The sequence below is a fragment of the Pongo abelii genome, chromosome 16, assembly GCF_028885655.2.
Source record: "Pongo abelii isolate AG06213 chromosome 16, NHGRI_mPonAbe1-v2.0_pri, whole genome shotgun sequence".
Lineage (NCBI taxonomy): Eukaryota > Metazoa > Chordata > Mammalia > Primates > Hominidae > Pongo > Pongo abelii.
Genome location: NC_072001.2, coordinates 88,394,193 through 88,417,181, shown reverse-complemented (window position 1 = coordinate 88,417,181; position 22,989 = coordinate 88,394,193). Strand labels below are relative to the sequence as shown.

Genomic DNA, 22,989 nt, shown 5'->3' with positions numbered 1-22,989 from the left:
TCAAGTGATCCTCCCACCTCAGCCTCCTGAGTAGCTGGGAATACAGAAGCATGTCGCCATGGCCGGCTAATTTTTTAAAAATGTTTTGTAGGGATGGCGTCTCGTTATGTTGCCCAGGCTGGTCTTGAACTCTTGGGCTGAAGTGATCCTCCTGCCTCTGCCTCCCAAAGTGCTAGGATTATAGGTGCATAACTACACCCAACCAAAGACCACATTTCAAAGAGAATATCTGATGTATTAATTTTCAACCACATCTGGCAGATGAATGAATATCTGGAGATATGACAGTGATCATTATTCTGATGGCAACACTGGCAGGTTACATTTACACAGTGATTTGGGCTTTGCAGTCTTTCCATGGTGTCCCCATTCCTAGGGAAAACAGACCATCCTATAGGATTCCAGGAGGCTATTGACTTGTCTTTTGATAGTCAACAGCTGGAAGGAAAGATAGAGGGATTGAATGAGTTCTGAGTGCTGGCGGCAGTTGTAAAAATGCAAGCTCAGGCCTTCCTTGTAATTAGCAGAAAACAGTCACAGGTCAGAGATAAGAAACAGAAGGGCTGAGTCCGTTGTGGGAAGCTTGTCTGGAGCCCTCTCTGCTAAAGCATTCCCGAGGTTGGTGGAGAGGATCAGGGTGAGCTTCTTACTAACGATCTGTCTAAAAGATCAGAGGAATGGCTGATATTTAAGGAATTTTTATCTCCATTTTCCCCCTTGAAATTTGCTTCATGTGGGCTACTAGTTTGCTATTTCATTTTTCCGGTGTTTAGAAAAATAAGTTACATTTTGGTGACTATTTCCTTGCTCTGGCCCTTGCTCTTGGCCATACTGTTTACCTTTCCTGCCTGAGCACCTCCTGCTGGCTCCTCAGGGCTTACTCAATCATCTTTTTTTTTTTTTCAGTGGCACAATCTCGGCTCACTGCAACCTCTGCCCCCCGGGTTCAAGCGATTCTCCCGCCTCAGCCTCCTGAGTAGCCGGGATTACAGGCATGCGCCACCACACCCCGCTTTTTTTTTTTTTTTTTTTTTTTTTTGAGATGAAGTCTCAGTCTGTCGCCCAGGCTGGAATGCAGTGGCTCAATCTCGGCTCACTGCAAACTCCACCTCCCTGATTCACGCCATTCTCCTGCCTCAGCCTCCCGAGTAGCTGGCACTACAAGCACCCGCCACCACGCCTGGCTAATTTTTTGTATTTTTAGTCTACTAAAAATTCTGACTATCGCCTGCATGGTGGACTGAGAGATGGGTTCACTCTGTTTTGGAGACATTTCCACCGCACTCCTCTTTCCTGAGCACTTACTGCATACCAGTTGCTCTGTTGATGAAGGATATAAGGCCCAGGTGCTCCTCTCCAAAAGGAGATTCAGACACTTACCAAATATTTTTAATGCAGAAAGAGACATCACTTCAAAGTAATATGGGCTGTGATATAGGTAGAGAAGAATGCCCAGGATCTCCTTGAGAAGGGGTACTTAGCCTAGACTGGGGAGAGAGAGGAGGAGAAGCAAGCAGTTCAGGGAGGCTTAAGATGCTTGAGGCCTGGCGCGGTGGCTCATGCCTGTAATCTCTAGCACTTTGGGAGGCCAAGGCAGGCAGATCACAAGGTCAGGGGTTCGAGATCAGTCTGATCAACATGGTGAAACCCCCTCTCTACTAAAAATACAAAAATAAGCCGGATGTGGAGCTGGGCGTGGTGGCTCACGCCTATAATCCGAGCATTTTGGGAGGCCGAGGTGGGCAGATCACGAGGTCAGGAGATCGAGACCATCCTAGCTAACACGGTGAAACCCTGTCTCTACTAAAAAAACTACAAAAATTAACTGGGTGTGGGGCGGGCGCCTGTACTCCCAACTACTTGGGAGGCCGAGGCAGGAGAATTGCTAGAACCTGGGAGGTGGAGTTTGCAGTGAGCAGAGATTGTGCCACTGCACTCCAGCTTGGGCAATAGAGTGAGATTCTGACTCAAAAAATATAGATAGATAGATAGATAGATAGATAGATAGATATAGATAGATGACAAAATGACCACCGATGACAAGGATGAAAGTTTGGGTGATGGATCTTCTCCTTCCCAGAGATAGACTTCCTTGGGCCGGCCTAATGTTGTCACTATTCATTTAATGTCCCTTTAGGTCAACAGCCAGAAATGGAGACAGATGCTGGCTTCCGTAGCAGCAGGCTGCCTCTAGCAGGTCTTTTTCCAGTTCTAACCTGGGATCCAAGCCTGTTGTGGGCTACAGTACGCAGGATTTGCACTTCCCTGGCACATGGATGAGACACTGTGATCCAATTGGTAGCTGAAATTCCATGTTTATGCAGAAGAACATCTGTAGATTTTGTCTCTGATACAGCCCAGTTACAGCCAGACTCGGTATTTAAAGAATGAAGCAAAGCAACCACAGAAAGAGATAAAATGGCAAGAACTCTCTGTCTGGAGTCTTTGTAGTTGTTTCAAGTATGAATAGACAGGAAAAGAAAATAGGAAGATAGAGGGTGGGGGTGGGGATGGAGATATGAGCATTTATCTACCAGAGCTGGCATATGATCAGTCCTGTGTCAGCTTTGGGGTAGAGAGGACCTAGACTATTTAGATCCAGAAAGATGTGGGCTCCTGGCTCTGGCACACGCATGATGATGCTGGTACAAGGTTATTCACTGCAACATTGTTTATAGTAGCAAAAGATGGGAAACAACCCTATGTCCACCAACAGAAGACTGCTCCATTAAATTATGGTATGTCCATACAATGGAATACTGTGCAGCTGCAAAATGAAAAGAATGAGGAAGCTCTTTATGTGCTGGTAATGAAAAGATCTCAAGATATTTTGTTGATCTCAAGCTCTTTATGTGCTGAAAGAAAAAAAAGCAAGGCATGGAACAGTATGCACAGTATGCCATGTTTTGTGTAAAAATGGAGAAAAATAAGACTTTGTACTCTATTAACTGAAATATGCATAAAGAAATGCTAAAAGTATACAAGGAACAAATGGTGGTTACCTGTGTTTGTGGCAAGGAGACAGATGGGGGAAACTGACAATCTGGGGGTCAGTGGACAGGAGACTTTGTATTGTATACCTTTCTATGGTTTTGATTTTTTTTTTTTTTTTTTGAGCCAGAGTCATGCTCTGTCACCCAGGCTGGAGTGCAGTGGCATGATCTTGGTTCACTGCAATCCCTACCTTCTGGGCTCAAAAGATTCTCCTGCCTCAGCCTCCCCAGTAGCTGGGATTATAGGCACATGCCACCACACCGGGCTAATTTTTGTATTTTTAACGGAGACGGGGTTTCACCATGTTGATCATGCTGATCTCGAACTCCTGACCTCAGGTGATCTCCCCACCTTGGCCTGCCAAAGTGCTGGGATTACAGGCGTGAGCCACTGCGCCTGGCCCCCTTTCTACGGTTTTGATTTTTGAATCATATGACTATATTACCTATTTACAAGCCAAATCAAACAAACAAGCATCATAGCTCTGTCATTGTTACCAGCTGATCCTGGCAAGTTACTTAACCTCTTCCAGTCCCACTTTCCACATTAGAGAAATGGGGATATTTATATTTGCCCCACCGGGCTGTGAGGTCAGTGAACATCACTGAACAATGGAACATAGAAAGCACTAAACACAGAGCGGGGCGGTGGGGGGGAATGGGTGCTCCCAAAGGGTGTGTCATAGCCCTTCCCTATAGCAATGCCAGCGTCTCTCAGGTGTTGTGTGTGATTGTCATGTGTTGGCTCACATTTCTCAAGAAGCACTTCAGGAGCCACTTTCTGCTGCTTGCCTTGTTGTGAATCTGTCCGAGTCCTCACCCCAGTTAAAAATGTACAGTGACCTTAAGAGTTCAAGCACCTCTGAACACTCCTCTGGTAGGCAGGGCAAGCCTCTAGAAACTTCTGCTTCACTTTTCTGCTTGGTTGATTTCTCCCCACTCAGCTCCCCCTGCAGAGTCAACTCCCACTCACCCTCCCGGGGAGCAGTCCCCGCCTCAGGTACCTCACTGTGACAGAAGCTGGTTCACTGAACACTGAACATTTGGACAGTATTTGGGTCCATTCTGTCTCCATCTCACTCAAGTGCCCTCTCTCTGAATCAGTTCTCTGGGCTTCAGAATCCTAGTGAAGTCAGAGGACAGTTGCCTCTTATTGGAGAACCAAAACCTTCTGCCCCCAGGCAGTCTCCCTTAGGAGGCCACTTGGCACATCCAGCGCTCCCTTGGTAACTTAGAGACCGCGGGGTGCTCTAACTTCCGGGCTGGCATGTGATTTCCTGCAGGCCTGTGTAGACAGCCCTCAGCGGGGCAGGAGGATGTGAGGAAAGAACAGAGTGTTCCGGGCAGAACAAAGCCAGCTGCAAATTTGCTCAGGCCCTTTCGTTTCTTCCTTGAAGGGACCAAGTGCAGCCTCTAGCGGCTGCTTCTGGACATGGTCACGGGAGTCAGACCTGTGGGACTTGTGGGACTTGTTTACCTTAAACTGGGCCACAGCTCCAGAGCCTGAGGAGGCAGCAGGACTTGCTGACAAGGTTCTCTGAAAACCTTCACCAGGCAGAGTTGTGGTCTGTTCCGCAGGCCAGTGCATGAGTCAGACTGAACCTGTACCCCACGCAGCTCAGGTCCAGGGTTCAGGACCAGGCTGATTTCTGCAGTGAGCTCAGCTTCCTAACCCACAAGGGCGTGCAGAACTCCCCCTTGCTCCTTCCTGTAGCTGTGCCCTCGGCCCTACCCTCCTCCCCACCATCTCTGTTCCCCACCTCGATTGTAATGGGCTGTCTGCAGCAATGGTAGGGGTTTGCAGCTGTTAGTGGCTGCTTTCCTTGAAGTTCTTCTTTGCACAGATCCTGAGACTTGATATTTGTTGAATGAACAACATCAATCCAATTTGAGTAAGTTGAAAGCAGACCTGAAGTTGAACCGGACCCATTTGCCTTAACTTATTTTCTAAGTTATTTAAAAACGTATAACATCAACTCTTACAAATTTTGGTATTGTGGAATGCTATGTTGGAAATACTAATCAAATAGATCTCTCTTACTTCATGGAAGACCAGTATAAATTCTCTGTTCCCTAATGAAAACAAACAAACCCCCCCAAACAAAAACACGAAACACTTGAGCTCTCATCAGGTACATGAAATTATTTCAGGGGCTAGGCACGGGATTTCCTCTAACCCAAGGTGAATCTCTTTAGGGCACTCAAAGGGCTGTAGCACAGCATTTACTTTTTTCCACATATTTCTTCAAATTTCTGTTTTCTATATTACCAGCTACCATCCACAGAGAGTCATAAATCCCCTGGAGGAGTCGTATGTGACCCCACGTGATTAACTTTGCATCTGTTTTGCAGCTGTTCACTCTGCAGTTTTATTTTGCCTTTTGGAAACCTCAGGGCAGTGCTTCTCAAATGTTAATGTGCATACGACGAATCACGTGGGCATCTTGTTAAAATGCAGAGTTTTGAGTCTAGGGTCTGGGGAGGGCTGAGATTGTGCAGTTCTAAGCAGATGCCAGGTGGTGCCAATTCTGCTCCACTGGACACCACACTTAGAGCGGCGAGGTCACCAAATAATAGGGGTGAAAAGATTGTGAGAACACCGACATCAGTGAGAAAGAGGCTGGCTGCAGAGACCATGGTAGGAGGAGTTTTCCTTGGTGATTCTGCTCCTCTCCTCGCCCTTTCACTTTCCCTTTCCTTGTAAATATCCTTTACTGTGGTGTTTCTTTGATTAAAGAGAAACTGTGTGAGCAGAGCCAAAGGCCACATTTATCTATGGGTAGCATCTATGCTTCTTCAGGTCGTCTGGGCTGGAAGAAAACAAAAAGTTCTGCAGCCAGCGGTAACTGAAACCAGTGAGACTTCTGCAGCCTGTGTGTGCGCACCCAGAAACAGACCCAAAGCCAGCAGTTTCAGTTCCCTCAACTTAATTTTACTAATGTGATAGAGAGGCAGCAAACATCTGCAAGGAACCAGAAATCCTTCCTTTACGTGCGCTGTAATCTGAAACAGTTTCTCAACCGTGGCGCCGCTGACGTCTTGGGCTGCCTAACAGTTTGCTGACCGGGAGGCCGAGTGTCCTGTGCACTGCAGGCTGTTTAGCAGCATCCCTGGACTCTACCCACAAGATACCAGCAGCACTCCCAAGCTGTGACAACCCAAAATACCTCCAGACATTGCCAGATGTCAACTTGAGGGGCAAAATTGCCCCCTGGTTGAGAATTACTGGTGTAGGATAGGATAAGGTATAATGTGTCAGTTCTACAGAATGTCTACCTTCCCCATAGGGGAAGAAAGTCTTTTCTTCATACTTGTGGTAATTTCCAAACATTTCTGTAATAAACATGTTTTACTTTTATAGTTAGAAACAACTATTTGGAAAAAGAAAATAAAATGTTTTAAGAAGAGTTTCATCATTCTCATGCTACAAAAATATATATATATATATTTTTTTTTTTGAGACAGAGTCTCGCTCTATCGCCCAGGCTGGAGTGCAGTGGCGCGATCTCGGCTCACTGCAACCTCTGCCTCCTGGGTTCAAGCAATTCTCCTCCCTCAGCCTCCTGAGTAGCTGGGATTACAGGCACCTGCCACCGTTCCCAGCTAATTTTTGTATTTTTAGTAGAGATGGGGTTTCACCATGTTGTCCAGGCTGGTCTGGAACTCCTGACCTCAGGTGATCCATCCGCCTCAGCCTCCCAGAGTGTTAGGATTACGGGCGTGAGCCACCGTGCCTGGCCCTTAGTGAACTGTTTCTCAGTGAGACACCACCAAGTGAAATTTCCAGATAAGTGAAGCTAAGGCATGTGGGTTTATATTCTGTGCTTCTTCTAACTAATTCATTCTGGCTTCTAGAGAAAAAGATCTGAGGTTGTTCATATGTAGCAGGAAAGAACATTGTCTACCATGGGTTTGGGCGTGGGGTGGAGGTGCCATTATGCTTGCTGTGGATTTGTCTTTTTAAAAACTGAATTGCCATCTTTCCTTGCACCCCAACATTTGGTTTGCTCTCAATAAGGCAGTAGCTGTGGTCTAATGGAAAGCATGTTGGCCTCGGGGTCTGAAGATTTGAGCTGGAATCTCAGCTATGCCACTTACTATGACCTTGAATGAGTGGGTCATTGACTCTCCCCTCCTGAGCTTGGACTATGAGCTATTCATTCCCAGCTCATAAGGTGTGTGTGAGGATTAGAGGAGATGACAGATGAAAGCATCTACTTAGTATCCGGCTTATGGGGGGTGCTCAAACATTTATGTGCATTTATACAACCCTTATTTATTTATCCATCCAATAAGTAGGTGACACAAATTGGGGGCAGGGAATATGATCTTGTACTGAATACTTAGAGAATTTCCGAAGATGAAAATAGGGCCCTAAAGGGGCTTGTTCAGGAGAAAGGAAGCATCCTTCCCTTTGGGTCAAACATCCTCTCAAAGTGAAGGTATATTTAGAAGCCTTCAAACTGGCTTCCTGCTCTAAGGGAAGAAATATTTGCATTTGTAGAGATGACTTATTAGGGAAGCTCTAATAAGTTCTCAAAGTGTGGTTCCTTGACCTGCAGCATCAGCATCACGTGAGAACTTGTCAGGAATGAAATGACAAAGGCCAGCTCCTAAAACTCAATCGATTTGTAGGTAAAATACTCAGGCCCTCGCTCATAGGCTTGGTTCTTACAAACTTCAGATGCTTTTAATCCATAGCAGAGAAGAAACAGCAAATAAGAAGTGAAGTGGAGCTATTAGAAGGTGGACCAATAAAGGCAGAGATAAGATGGCAATCGATGGAGAAAATTCAAATACTAAGTCCAGACTTAAGCTCTTTAAATGTAGGGTAAACAGCAACATACTTCCTCAATAGCCTATGGTCATTACTTAATATTCTAAAGGGAGATATTTGTAGTGCTGGCCTAGAATCATCAAGAAAAACTTAAACCATGTTTTTGTGTTCCGTTTAAAATGGTAGGATGGTATGGATTTCAGAAAGACTTTTTTTTTTTAGATAGAGATTCGCTTTTCTTGCCCAGGCCGGAGTGCGATGGTGCAATCTCGGCTCACTGCAACCTCAGCCTCCCAGGTTTAAGCAATTCTCTTGTCTCAGCCTCCCAAGTAGCTGGGATTACAGGCGTGCACCACCACACCCAGCTAATTTTTGTATTTTTAGTAGAGACGGGTTTTCACCATGTGGGTCAGGCTGGTCCCAAACTCCTGACCTCAGGTGATCTGCCCGCCTCGGCCTCCCAAAGTGCTAGGATTACAGGCGTGAGCCACTGCACCTGGCCAGAAGACTTTTTTAAAATAAAAAATATACTTCAAATAACATTTGAGTACTTTAAGGAGTTAGCTTTACTTATTTGAGAATTTCACTTTGTGGCATGCTTCCTTCCCTCAAGAAACTGATCAATGAGGCATCACTGTAACTTGTTGAGGTCAAGAGCCATTCCCCATACTTTTACCCACTCCTGTTTGACCACACTGTAAGAACTCAATAAATATGTGTTGGTTGATTAAGCTTCTCTCTAGGCATTGGGAAAAAAATGGGGTAAACTCAATTGTTTTGTAGTTATCATGCTGTTGCCACCATGCCCGATTATTGCTTTTATCTTCAAAGCCCAATGTTCCCTGCTGATTTCTGTATTGTTTGCTTCTTTTCTTCTTTGCAGAAAATGAAATCTATGCATGGAGTGCAACCTTGCTGAAAACATTTGTTTCCTTTCTATATTGTCTGTCCATGGCCTGCTCACTCCCTTCAGGTACTAATAATAATTATAGCTGTTCAAGATTCAGTGAATTTCATCATTCCTTGTTACCAGCTATGAAAATCATCGATTGGTTCAAGGATTGGCTATTTGTTGAAATGACTTATTAGGGAAGCCCTAATAAGAGCTTCTCAGAGCATGGTCTCTGGACCAGCAGCATTAGAATCACCTGGGAGCTTGTCAGAAATGCAAATTTTCAGGCCCCACTCAGACCTACTGAATTAGAAACACAAGGAATGGGTCCCAGCAATCTTGGTTAACAAGCCTGCCAGGTGATTCTGATGCCTGGTCAAGTTTGAGGTTGGCTGTTCTGGAGTACCATCCTTCATCTCACCCCTTACTGTACCAAAGGAAGTGGGGTGGGGGTGGGGGAGACAAGTTGTCCTCAGTTCAGAATATTTGGAATATAAACCTACAGAGATAACTAAGCTTAGTAGAAACAGCACAGGCTGAGATAAACCTTGGCTTAAATTCTGGCTCTGCCTACATGTCTTTGAGCATAGCATTAATACACCCTAAATGTTATTAACCATTTTGTGACTCAGTGTCCTTAATACTTTGCAGAAGCTAAATGTTAGGTCTCTTGCCCTTACGTTGTTTAGGCACTAGAAGTGTTTCCACTTGGAAAAATGTGTCTTCCTATGTAAACCACATTTAGTGCCCAGAACCAAATGTATCTGAAATACTAACTTGGCTTTATACTTTAGGTATATTATGGGTTAAAAACACACTTAACAGGCTTTTGTGTGCTGGCTTGGGAACTTTATTATCCATTTATTTCATCATTTAGTCATGCCTTTTAAAAAGCACAATACAATTTCCCTATAGGGAAATATATTCCAAGTTTCAAAAATGTAATTTACACATAACTTTTGTGACATGCTCTGTTCATTTGATGTCTCTATGCAGCCATTATATCTTTAATGTAATCCAGATAGTCAAACTCAGGGAGCAGGGATTTAGAAGCTCCACAAAATGAGTATCTTTCCTCAATACTAGTAAATAGTCTTTGTAACTAAGTAAAACTCAAAAGTTGTGACTTGTTTTCAGTACTGACTACGCTCAGCTGAAAACGAAGAATAAGACATTAGGGCAAACCTGGGCTGACTGAGGCATAGAAGAAAATGGAAACAGAGTTTGGGCACCTGTTTGGCCATGAAGCCACGTCCATTGTCTCCAGGGTAAGTTCTCACTGAGCCTCCTAGCACCTTAGCCACCACATCATAAGGTGACTTTAATGCTGTAATTCAAGGGCAAAAGCTCTAGACTTTTGAAATGAACCACTCATATATATATATATATATATATATATTTTTTTTTTTTTTTTTTTTTTTTTTTTTTTTTGAGACGGAGTCTCGCTCTGTCGCCCAGGCTGGAGTGCAGTGGCGCGATCTCAGCTCACTGCAAGCTCCACCTCCTGGGTTCACGCCATTCTCCTTCCTCAGCCTCTCAAGTAGCTGGGACTACAGGCACCTGCCAACACGCCCGGCTAATTTCTTTTTGTATTTTTAGTAGAGATGGGGTTTCACCACGTTAGCCAGGATGGTCTCGATCTCCTGACCTGGGGACCCACCTCAGCCTCCCAAAGTGCTGAGATTACAAGCGTGAGCCACCGCGCCCAGCCCATATATATATTTTTTTTTTCTAAGAGGAAATGCACAAATTGTGAGAAGAGATCTCAGCTTTTGTTCCAGATCTGTAAGTTTTCTCCTCTTTAAAACTGGTCTGAGCCAGGCGTGGTCCCAACTAGTCGGGAGGGACCTGTAGTCCCAGCTAGTCGGGAGGCTGAGGCAGGAGGATGGCTTGAGCCCAGGAGTTTTAGGCTGCAGTGAGCTATGATCACACTGCTGCACTGCAGCCTGGGTGACAGAGCAAGATGTTGTCTCTAACAACAACAACAACAAAATTGGTCTGTGAAAATTTAAATGAAGACTGCTAATTTGTGTGAAGCAGTGTGGTATAGTAGGCAATGTGTGCATGAGGGGCAGAGGATCTGAGTAACCCTGGCCTTATTTCTTGCATATAATCTAATTTTTTTTTTTTTTTTTTTGAGATGGAGTCTCGCTCTGTTGCCCAAGCTGGAGTGCAGTGGTGTGATCTTGGCTCACTCCAACCTCCACCTCCTGGGTTCAAGCAATTCTCCTCCCTCAGCCTCCAGAGTAGCTGGGACTACAGGTGTATGCCACCATGCCCAGCTAACTTTTGTATTTTTAATAGAGATGGGGTTTCACCATGTTGGCTAGGCTGGTCTCAAACTCCTGACCTCAGGTGATCCACCTGCCTCGGCCTCCCAAAGTGCTGGGATTACAGGTGTGAGCCACCGTGCCTGGCATAATCTGATCTTTGACAAGTTATGCAACCTCTTTCAGCCTAAGTTTTCACATCTGTAAAGGAGTAATAATAATACTAATGATACTCAACCTTCCTAATTCCCAGGGCTATTGTTGTAAGGAACAAATAAGATGATGTATGTTAACATCTTAACCAGTCTATACGGACATGGAATATTTATCTAGGAAAAAAACCTAGAAAGCCATCAAGTGGAGCTTTTTTGACCACAGGAGGCTCTTTTGATAGCAGAATGAACAGGAAGTAACCACAGATGGAATGGACTTGCATAATGAGAGAGATTTTTTCCAGCCAACATTTAACCCTTTTTCCTGCTTATAGCCAATGACTCCTGATAGCTGGAGAAGGTGTTCATGTATGTTTCTCACAGGTACTTTCAGGGGAGTTTCTGCAGAGGGCATTTGTGTGGAACTTTTCAACAGTTAGTGGGAATAAATTAGGGCAGTAGAAATACAGTTGAAGAATCTGAACTTGAAAAACTGTAAACGGCAAAGCCATACAAAAGTGAACCTAGTGAAACAGTAAAGTTATGTTTGTCTTGTCACTCATGACTGCGCTTACCCTCCAGAGGTCTGAAGGCTTAGTCTCTGAAGGGATCAAACAGAGAAGTCTCTGGATGGGATACTCGAGACATATTTGTGGGTGTGAGCACAATACCAGTGAATGCCATGCCAAAAACTGGGATTGAATGGCTATATGCACGCTCAATTCAGAATGAAGGCCAGGTGCGGTGGCTCACGCCTGTAATCCCAGCACTTTGGGAGGGCAGATCACTTGAGGCCAGGAGTTGGAAACCAGCCTGGCCAACATGGCAAAACTCTGTCTCTAATAAAAATACAAAAATTAGTTGGGTGTGGTGGGATATACCTATAATCCCAGCTACTTGGGAGGCTGAGACATGAAAATCATTTGAGCCTGGGAGGTGGAGGTTGCATTGAGCTGAGATTGCACCACTGCACTCCATTCTGGGTGACAGAGGGAGACTCTGTCCAAAAAAAAAAAAAAAAAAAAACAAACCCAGAATGAAGGGACTCATTGTTTTCTTCCTTCAACCAGAACATTGGTACCAAGGACATTACCCCTAGGTAGGAGGATAGAAGGCTTTTCTTTAAGAAACTGACCAGATCAAGAAAAAAATGCCTACATATACTGACATCAGTGTTTTACCCCAACAAGTACCATCTATACAAACCTAGAATGAAGTTCAAAGTCAACAAAGCTCATCATATGCTCAGAGTTTCAAATCAGGTTTTCTTCTCTACTGGTTAGTATAAGTAGATGGCCAAGAAGTACTAGTTATCTGAGAAAGTCTCTAACATGATAGGTTGGGATGAAACAAGAAAAAAACCCACAACAGTTTAAAGAATACACAGGCAAGACAGGGAGAAAAGAAAGTAATAGAAAATAACCTATTATTAAAACCCTCAGAAGGAAAGGAAAGGATATTCCATCTATGGGAAAAAAACCAAGATGCTATCTATAAAAAGAAATATTTGGAGGACAAAAATGTGCTTCTGGAAATTAAAAACATGATACTAGAAATTAGAAACTCAGTAGAAGAAAAGGAAATCAGCTAGAAAGTAGAATAAAAATATGGAAATAGAAACTAAGCTAAAAATGTAAGAAAGTTAAAGGATCGGGAGATCTAATATCTGAATAATGTGAGTTTCCAGAGTGAAAGAACAGAACACAAAGGGGAGGAAATCATCAAAGAAATAGTTCAAGAAAATTTCTCTGCATTAAAAGACATGAGTTGTCAGATTGGAAGGGTCTGTTGAATTTACAACAAAATGAGTAAAGACAGATTTACAACAATGCACATGTTGTGAAGTTTCAGAACACTGGGAATAAATAAGTTTCTACAATCTTTGAAAGGAAAAAACTTTATCTTTTTTTGTATTTATCATACAAAGGATTGGTAACAAAAGTGGCTTTGAACTTTTTAATCACAGCCTTGAAGATAAGAAAATAATTGAGCAGTGCCTTCCAAATTCTGAAGGAAAATTATTTCCATTCTAGAATTCTATATGTAAACTATCACTTCAATTTGAGAGGTGAAAAACTACTTTTTCAGGTGTGCAAAATCTGTAAAACTGGGTCTTAGGTAACCTTTCTTAAGAGGAATTAGGAGATCCAGTTAGAAGAGAGTCCCCTGGAGGATGAGAAGATCCCAGAATGAGAGCTGTGCCAGTGGTGCAGATTAGAAGAGTAGACTAGAGAGACAGATTGAGTGCCGTCATCAACAATTCCCCTGCTGACATTTACTTTTTTTTCAACTTTAGGAAAGCATGCCTGGGTTTCATATTAGCTTCTAATCTTGTCTTGACCGCATATTGATGAAATTCCTACATCGCTGCTGCTTAGACCTTCTAAGGTCATTTATTTCACCCCACAGAATTTTTCTGTTTTCACTGACTCCTGAAGGCTAGTTGGCAAGGACTGGGGTCAGGTCACAGCAGGTTTAGAAGCAGAAAATACTCAATTCAGAGTATAGTCCATCCACTCAGAATGCTTGACATCCTTTGCCTGACCCACAGGACAGTCCTGTCTGATGGCCCAATTGTGGCAAGCCCTGTTACTGAGGTCTCACTGGTATGCCTGGCCCTATGACTTCACCGGAAGGGGCTCTGATAAACATTCCGGGCAGCTGGAGACAGAGTGTGACCTGGAGACTTCTTCAGCTTTTCTTTTCTTGGAAGCCTTCATCTAAAAGTGGTGATATTATCTGTTTTGTTTTTTTTTTTTTTTTGGTTTGCTTGTTTTTTTTGTTGTTGGTTTTTTTTTTTTTTTGAGACAGAGTCTTGCTCTGTTGCCCAGGCTGGAGTGCAGTGGCCCAATCTCGGCTCACTGCAAGCTCCACCCTCTGGGTTCACGCCATTCTCCTGCCTCAGCCTCCCGAGTAGCTGGGACTACAGGCACCCGCCACTGTGCCTGGCTAATTTTTTTTGTATTTTTAGTAGAGATGGGGTTTCACCGTGTTAGCCAGGATGGTCTCCATCTCCTGACCTTGTCATCCACCCGCCTTGGCCTCCCAAAGTGCTGGGATTACAGGCATGAGCCACCGCACCTGGCCGATATTATCTGTTCTTTACAGGTCTAGGGTTGTGCTGACTACTGAGTTTTTCAAAATGAAACAATTATTTTTTAGGGATACATACATTTGTGCTACAACTTAATAAAATGCAAAGAAATGCTTAACATTAAAGTCAGAACGGTGGTTAATTCTCTGGGGAGTGAGGGAGAACAGGGTGCAATTAGGGAAGGGCAGGGAGTGGACTTTAAAATGACTTGTAATGTATTAATATTTCTCAGCCTAGGTGAGGGGTACATTGTTGTGTAATTCTTACTATTTTGAAAGTGTAGGTTGGGCCTGGTGGCTCACGCCTGTAATCCCAGCACTTTGGGAGGCCGGGGCGGGCAGATCGCTTGAGTTCAGGTGTTTGAGACTAGCCTGAGCTACACGGTGAAATCCCATCTCTACAAAAAATGCAAAACTTAGCTGGGTGTGGTGGCATATGCCTGTAGTCCCAGCTACCTGGGAGGCTGAGGTGGGAGAGTCGCTTGAGCCCAGGAAGTTGAGGCTGCGTGTGAGCCAAGATTGCATCACTGCACTGCAGCCTGGGCAACTGAGACCCTGTCTCAAATAAAAGTGTACATATACAGTTTATACATTCTTCTCTATTATCTATATTGTAATACAGTTTTTAAAAATTATTTTTAATTTTTATGGATCCATAATAGTTGTATGTATTTATGGGGATACATGTGATATTTTGATACAAGCATGTAATGTGTAATGATCTAATCAGGGTAACTGGGATATCCATCACTTCAAACATTTATCATTTCTTTGTGTTAGGAACATTCCAATTCTACTCTTTCATTGATTTTGAAATATGAAATAATTATTGTTAGCTATTGTTTCCCTATTGTGATGTCAGACACTAGATCTCATTTTTTTTTACCTAACTGTATTTTTTACCCATTGACCAACTCCTCTTTGTCCCTGACCCCACTACCCTTCCCAGCCTCTGGTAACCATCCTTCTACTCTCTATCTCCAACAGTTCAATTTTTTATTCTGCTCCCCCATATGAGTGATAACATGTGATATTTGTCTTTTTGTGCCTAGCTTATCTCACTTAACATAATGTCCTCCAGTTCCATCTATGTTGTTGCAAATGACAGTATCTCATTCTTTTTTCATGGCCAAATAATATTCCATTGTGTATATGTATCACATTTTTTGATCCATTCATTTGTTGGTGAACATTTAGGTTGATTCTCTACCTTGGCTGTGAATAGTGCTGCGATAAACGTGAGTGCAGATAAGAGCGCATAAGAGTGTAGATATCTCTTCAATATATTGCTTTCCTTTCTTTTGGGTGTATACCCAACAGTGGGATTGCTGGATCATACGGTAATTCTATTTTTAGATTTTTTTGTGAAACCTTCATACTGTTCTCCACCTTGTCTGTACTAATTTGCATTCTCACCACCAGTGAATGAGGGTTTCCTTTTCTCCACATCCTTGCCAACATTCGTTACTGCCTGTCTTTTGGATAAGAGCTATTTTAACTGGGGTGAGATGATATCTCATTGTAGTTTTGATATGCATTTCTGTTATGAGTAGTGAGATTGAGGATTTTTTCACATAACTGTTGGTCATTTATATGTCTTTTTTTTTTTTTTTTTTTTTTTGAGACAGGGTCTTGCTCCATTGCCCAGGTTGGAGAGCAGTGGTGTGATCTCAGCTCATTGCAACCTTCACCTCCCAGGTTCAGGCAATTCTCCTGCCTCAGCCTCCTGAGTAGCTGGGATTACAGGCACATGCCACCACGCCCAGCTAATTTTTGTATTTTTAGTAGAGATGGGGATTTTGCCATATTGGCCAGGCTGGTCTCGAACTCCTGACGTCAAGCGATCTGCCCGCCCCGACGTCCTAAAGTGCTGGGATTACAGGCGTGAACCACGGTGCCCGGCCTCGTTTGTATGTCTTCTTTTGGGAGATGTCTATTCAGATCTTCTGCCCATTTTTAAATTGGATTTTTCTTTTTTTGCTATAGAGTTGTTTGAGCTCCTTATATATTGTGGTTATTAATCCTTTGTCAGATGGGTAGTTTGCAGATATTTTCTCCCCTCTGTGAGTTGTCTCTTCACTTTGTTGATTGTTTCTTTTGCTGTGCAGAAACTTTTTAGCTTGAGATGTTCCCAGTTGTCCACTTTTGCTTTGGTTGCCTGTGCTTTTAAGGTCTTACTCAGGAAACGTTTGCCCAGAGCAATGTCCTGGAACATTTCCCCAGTGTTTTCTTTTAGTAGTTTTATGGCTTCAGGTCTTAGATGTAAGTCTTTAATCCATTTTCATTTGATTTTTTTTTTTTTTTTTTTTTGAGACTGAGTTTCGCTCTTGTTGCCCAGGCTGGAGTGCAATGGCATGATCTCGGCTCACCGCAACCTCTGCCTCCTGGGTTCAAGTGATTCTCCTGCCTCAGCCTCCTACATAGCTGGGATTACAGGCATATGCCACCACGTCCAGCTAGTTTTGCATTTTTAGTAGAGACAGGGTTTCTCCATGTTGGTCAGGCTAGTCTCGAACTCCTGACCTCAGGTGATCCACCCGCCTCGGCCTCCCAAAGTGCTGGGATTACAAGCATGAGCCACTGCAATCGGCTGATTTGATTTTTATATATGGTGAGAGATAGGGGCCTAGTTTCATTCTTCTGCATATGGATATCTGGTCATAATAGAGTTTTGAAATACAAATGGACCCAAAGTTATGCAGCAGATGGAGGATTCCTAGAGTGGATGCTTGGGTTATGTTGAGCTCCAAACCCCAAGGCTTAAGGTAGAATTATTTTGGTTCCGATAGAGAGGAGGAAACTCCCAATTCCTTAGTATTAAATTCTCCTAGGAAGCTATTTTCTGACTTGCAGTGGCCTGTTCTGCAAGGATCGAGTCACGGGAAACATCAAGAAAGATGTGGTTAGTTCTTTACCAACTGCTGGACTGCTGGAATGTTCTCTGCCTTGATTCAGATGTTACTAGGGTGGGAGGGAAGCCCCTAATTATAGTCAGTTACTGACTCATATCCATACTTTGCTCATGGTTATTTCCTCTGAGAAGAAAATATGTGGTATTTTTGCCTAATGGGTGCGTATGTGTGTGTTGTTTATTATCTCTCCACAACGTCTTTACATGACCTTTAGCTGTAGGGTTGGGCCTTCCTAGGAGCTCTTAAGTCAGCTCCAGCTGTGCACACTGCTGCTGGATTGCTTTCACAGGCACACCCAGAATGTGGGTGTGGCATTGAAATACGCAGCTCTCTGGGGTGTCATTTCACACTACCTGCTGTGGTCAGTAGTAACTGAACAGGATCTGGAAGCACACCTGCTCCTAGGAACTAGTCAGGACTCCCTAGGTTACAAGGAGCAGAAACCCAATGCACAGATTTAAATGCAAAAAAGACTTACTGGCATATGTAACTGTACAGCATTGTAGGAGATTCAGGTACAGCTGGATCCAGGCCCCCACAGGATCATTGCAAGCTATTTCTATCTGCTTTCTTCTGTACTGGCCTCTTTTCAGGTGCACTCTCCCCCATCTGGTGGCCTGGGGCAGTTAAGTTTGTGTTAATATTTTACTTGCTTATTAACTCCAGTGTTTTTTATATACTGAGTTCTTTTTGAATGCTCTCTCTCTCAATAATTCCAGCAAAGGTTTGGAGACTTTTAATGGTCCAGCTAGAGCTATGTAACCATCTCTGAAGCAATCACATTGGCTAGGGCTGTAGAGTGGTCTCACCGAGAGGACACACATGCCCACCCCATTTCTGAGGGAGGGGCTTAGATCCACATGACACGGATTGAGAAAAGAAAGGTAGCTTTTGTTATAACAACTATTTGTACATACAAACTTCTCTGGAGTTAATTTTAGACAACTAATTTTTGAATACAGCGAAGTTTGAAATGATAGATTATAAATCTAATTTGTGAACATCGTCTTCCTACCTAACCGTATTTTGTGAATTTTCACACTTAATGAAAATATGCTTTAAAAACATAGAAGTTTTCAATTCAAGTGAGTAAGGAAGTTTCTGTGCCGGGCATGGTGGCTCATGCCTGTAATCCCAGAACTTTGGGAGGCTGAGGTGGGAGGATAACTTGAGGTCAGGAGTTTGCGACCAGCCTGGACAACATGGTGAAACCTCGTCTCTACTAAAAATACAAAAATTAGCTGGGCGTGGTGGTGGGAGCCTGTAATCCCAGCTACCTGGGAGACTGAGGCAGAAGAATCACTTGAACCTGGGAGGCAGAGGTTGCACTTAACCAAGATCCTGCCACTACACTCCAGCCTGGGCGACTGAGCGAGACTCCGTCTCAAATATGTATATATATTTTAGTAAAGCCATTGGGCAGCAACAGAGCTCTTATGTCTTTATATTGAATGGAAGAAAAGCCCAACAGAAGAAATCTACTGCTTCTGACAGATCTTAGGGCATAATTTATTCAGACTTGGGGTCTTGAGTTCAATTTGATTCATTGAAAGCTCAGGAAATATTTTGGTTTGGTTTAAAAACTTGCCCATTTAGTTTTCCTACTGAAGGGATTTCTAACACAGTACCTGGAAAAAGAAAGTGTTTCTAGATTGAAGGAGTTTGCTGCAAATCTTCTCTCTTATTAAAGAAATACTCATATTTCTGACTTCATATTTTCCCTTCTCTGAGGGGGCTTGTATTCTCTTTCATTGCACAGGGGTAAGATGCATTTTGGAGATGCGTTGCTTGATTTTAACTTCTGGCTCTGTTTCTCTGACTGTGACTTCATCAGAAAGCTAGTCACTCAGTGCTTTTCTATGCTTCCATTTCCTCATCTGTGAAAACCTACATAGGATAACCTACAGAAACTACTTAGGATGGTGCCTGGCACGTAGTAAGCCCTTTATTGGTGTTTGCTACCATTATTGTTATTTCATGAGCTCTCAAAGCACACAACCACAGGCCTGTTTTACTTCTGGTTGAGATGAAGCTTGGAGGGCAGAGGGCAGACGCCTGAAGCTAAGCAGCTTATTAAAAGTAGAATAGAAATAGATGAGAGGAAACCAAAGTGCTTTTCTCTTTAGATAGTTATCAAAGCACGCTTCGCTGCAGACTATGGGCTTGGGTATGGCCAGAGATCAAAGGCCCTCTTATGTGCAGTGACATTTCTGAGCACAGGGCCGAGTTATAAAACCCTTGAATGGAAGGTTTTGGAACTTGGAACACGGCTTGGGCTAGAAGGGCAGGGTTTTTATAGAGGCGATTCATGGAAGTGCTTATGCTGGTGAAGAATCCAGACTGTTATGACTCACTTGTCTCTTTATTGCTTTGGACCGAGAACTGTTGTTTCCTTTTAAGTCCCTCTGTAGGAGCTGAGCTACAGACTAGGGCCAAGATGACTCTTTCAGGAAGACAGAGTGGCTTCAGTGAGTGTGAACAGGAATACTGCCTTGTTGGGCTCTGGGTCAAGTGTCCTGGACAAGCAGAATAAGGATTTTATTTTACCAGGGTAGAGTTGCTTTTGGAAACTGGCAGCATCCTTAAAATCTTAAACTTCAGATAAGCTTTCCTTTTGTCTGTCTGCCATTTTCATTCTCTGAAAGGCCAAACTAAATTTGATGGTGTGACAAGTAGAGGACAGAAGAACAACTTTGGAAAGTAGAAATTAATGTGTCTGGGCTGCTGCATATAGAACTATGGATAGCAGAAGGAGTCATTTGAAGTCCAGGTTGCCTGAGGTCCTGCTAGATCTCCTGGGAAAAACTGAAGGGGACTTTTGCACTGATGGTGAGGCCTCATGCGGTAGGCAGACTCCTAAGATATATTGCAGTGCTCTCCAACTCCTGGTCCTTACCTCTTTAGGTAAGCTCCTCCCCTTGTGTTCAGGCCAGACCTATTGACCTGCTTCTCATGAATGGAATATGACAAAAGCAATGGGATGTCACTTTCATGATGAGGTTGCAAGAGGCTGTGATTCCTACTTTGCTAGGAATCTCTCTTGCTGCTGCTTTCTCCTCTCTTTTGACTTCTTGGCTTATGTGCTTTGATGCTGAAACCAGCTGCCATGTTGGAGGAACCTGCAAGGCAAGAAATCCAGGGCAGCTTCTAGTCAGCATCCAGCAGAGAACTGGGTCCTCAGCCCAACGGCCCAAAAGGAAGCGAAACCTGCCAACAGCCACCAGATGAGTTTGGAAGTATATCTTGTCCCAGTTGAACCTTGTGTTGACTGTAGCCCAGCTGGAGTAATTTTCAATGCAGCAATAGATAAAGAATATACCAGGTCAGTAAAATTTACTGTCTTGAACAAGGAGGGAAACAAAGATTACCCTCAAACTCTGGGGCTTTGGATACTCTTTGTGAGTTTGGAACTTATTGTGAAGTAGCAGATCATCCAGAATTCAAGGAGACAGTGGTTCTTGGTCCCTGGGGGATCCTAGGTAATGTTATGGTCTCCAATACAGTGCTTGGCAGTTATTCCAAGACATTTGAGAAAGGATGCTAAAGCCAAGAGTGCCAGGATTTCTTTGGGACTCCTAATTGAAGCTGAAGTCACTGGTTGGGAGAAAATCTCCTCCTTGGTGAACAGGAGCAGGAAGTATTAAGTGTGGGGAAAGACAGAGGCAAATCCAAGTCTTTGTTTATTTATAATTCTGGTTTCAGAATGGAGCTACCACATGATCAGGAGGAAGAGACTCGCAAAGAAAGATGAAGGTTGCAGAGGGGTGCTGTGGAAATAGCACATGCTGAAGGAGTCTTCTAAGCAGCCCAGAGGCGATGACATACCAGTGCCAGCAGAGGAGGAGAACCACGCTTCAGTATAACAAAAACTTCAATGAATCATGCTCAATGTGGAAAAGTTGAATAGACATGGCTAAGGATAAAATAAAAGAACATACACATAATCTCACTGCCCAGAGAGAAGCAATGTTGACATATTTCTCTTCCTCAATGCATATTTATATATTATTGATATTTTTACTGTCGGTGCAATTTTGCTTTAATTAAACATTTAAATTATGAAATAATTCAAACATACCAAAACAATATGTCACCAAGTGTGGCAGTTTGGATTAAGATGGGTGGCAACAGAATGAGTTCCCCTTCATTCCAGGCAATAACATTGGCTAAGACAAGAAAGACATTTATTTTTCTCTCACCTAAACTATGTCTGTAGATGGTCAATCCAGGGCTGGTTTGGCAGTTCTATATCATCATCACTGGGGATGCAACCTCCACCTCCCTGGTGTGCCATTCTTGGGATGCCTTTGTGTTTGCAAGATGGTTGTTGGAACTCCAGAAATCTCACCCACATCCTACCCCATAGGAATTTCTCTTTCTCTCTAAAGAAACTCCCAAGAACGTTTATACCACACTTTCATTCATATCTTGTTGGCTAAAATGTAGTAACATGGCCACATCTAATTGCATGATAGGTGGGAAATGAAGTTTTAATTCAAGATGATGTGACCAGCTAAAAAATTATTTGCCAGGCCGTGGAACTGTCAACCAGATTTAACATATGATATCACTTCGCTAATTTGGGTCTCTTTAAAAAATTTTTAAATTAAGAAATGAAGAGTTAGGCCAGGTGCAGTGGCCCATGCCTGTAATCCCAGAACTTTGGGAGCTGAGGAAGGTAGATTGCTTGAGCCCAGGAGTTTGATACTAGCCTGGGCAAAATGACAAAACCCTGTCTCTACTAAGAACACAAAAAATTAGCCAGGTGTGGTGGCATGTGTCTGTAATCCCAGCTGCTTGGGAGGCTGAGATGGGAGGATCTCTGGAGCCCAGAGAGTTTGAGGTTGCAGTGAGCTGTGATAGCCCCACTGTACTCTAGCCTGGGTGACAGAGTGAAACCCTATCTCAAAATAAAAAACAAAAAAAAAAAAAATGAAGAGTTAAAGATATAGATAGCCTCTACTTTCACCAAGGATATAGAAAGCTAAAAAAGTATTACTCCCACATAACAAGAAAATGCCAGATAAACTACAACATTATAACTTTTCTTAAACCCATCTGAGAATTGAGTTTGGAAGGTGACTAAGCAGCCTGAAATCCAAGCAAAGACCAGCCCCTCTGAGAAGAGAGAAGATCCACACATTAGCTCCCCTTTGGGCAGAGCATGGGTGGTGGAGACATCGGGTACCATATTAGTAGGTAAGAAGTCAACTAAAATTTGTAATGATTTGGTAAAAGCTGAGTATGGGCTACGGTGACAGTATAGAAACCTTGGGATCCCAGACACCAGGGAAGTTCACACTTATTAGTAGTTTCTTCTCCATGGACTTCTGTTGAGTGCTCACAAGAAAGATTGAGTCAAGGAGGGAGAACAGAAAGTTCTCTAGTTGGTTAAGACCTGAAGGATGGAGGAAATTGGTCACTGCCACAGGAGACTCCTCCCCTACGGAACCAAAGCCATGAGCTATTGAAGGAGAAGCGGCTGAGAGGTAGCGCCACAGTGAGGACCCAGGGAGCTGGGGGAAAGGTCAAAGACAACATTCTTTCTACGCCAGGGAAAGGGGTAGGAAAACATTCTAAGTATGAATGCTATACCAGTACAACTAGCAGCCTCCTACTGGTGAGGAAAGTGCAGGAAGTTATGTCTTGCACAAGACCTAAAGAAAAAAGCAGAATTTGGCTTACAGTGGGGAAGAAAGGCAGGATCAGTAAGAAAGTCACACCTCTGAGACCCAGGCACAGCTTACCAGTTTAACAGAAAATCCTCTTCCTTCCAACAGAGAATTCCCCCTTCTGTCCCTCCCCCTGCCCCACAAAATTAGGTGAGCAAGCCCTGAGTTTCAAGCAATGCAGCTTACTACTGTGGAAGAGACAAGAGCATGGGAGGAGATCCTCTGTGT

At 43.4% G+C, this 22,989-nt stretch overlaps 2 long non-coding RNA genes across 2 annotated transcripts in view; one reads left to right on the top strand and one right to left on the bottom strand.

Annotated features, from left to right (window-relative positions):
- Positions 1 to 22,989, bottom strand: part of LOC129050182 (uncharacterized) — a 45,204-nt gene that overhangs the window by 5,640 nt on the left and 16,575 nt on the right. The window lies entirely within an intron of this gene.
- On the top strand, positions 5,470 to 21,058 carry LOC112129114 (uncharacterized). The gene is made up of 3 exons (XR_002911545.2): positions 5,470 to 5,631; positions 8,654 to 8,743; positions 20,792 to 21,058. It is a non-coding gene; the product is annotated as an uncharacterized LOC112129114 (long non-coding RNA).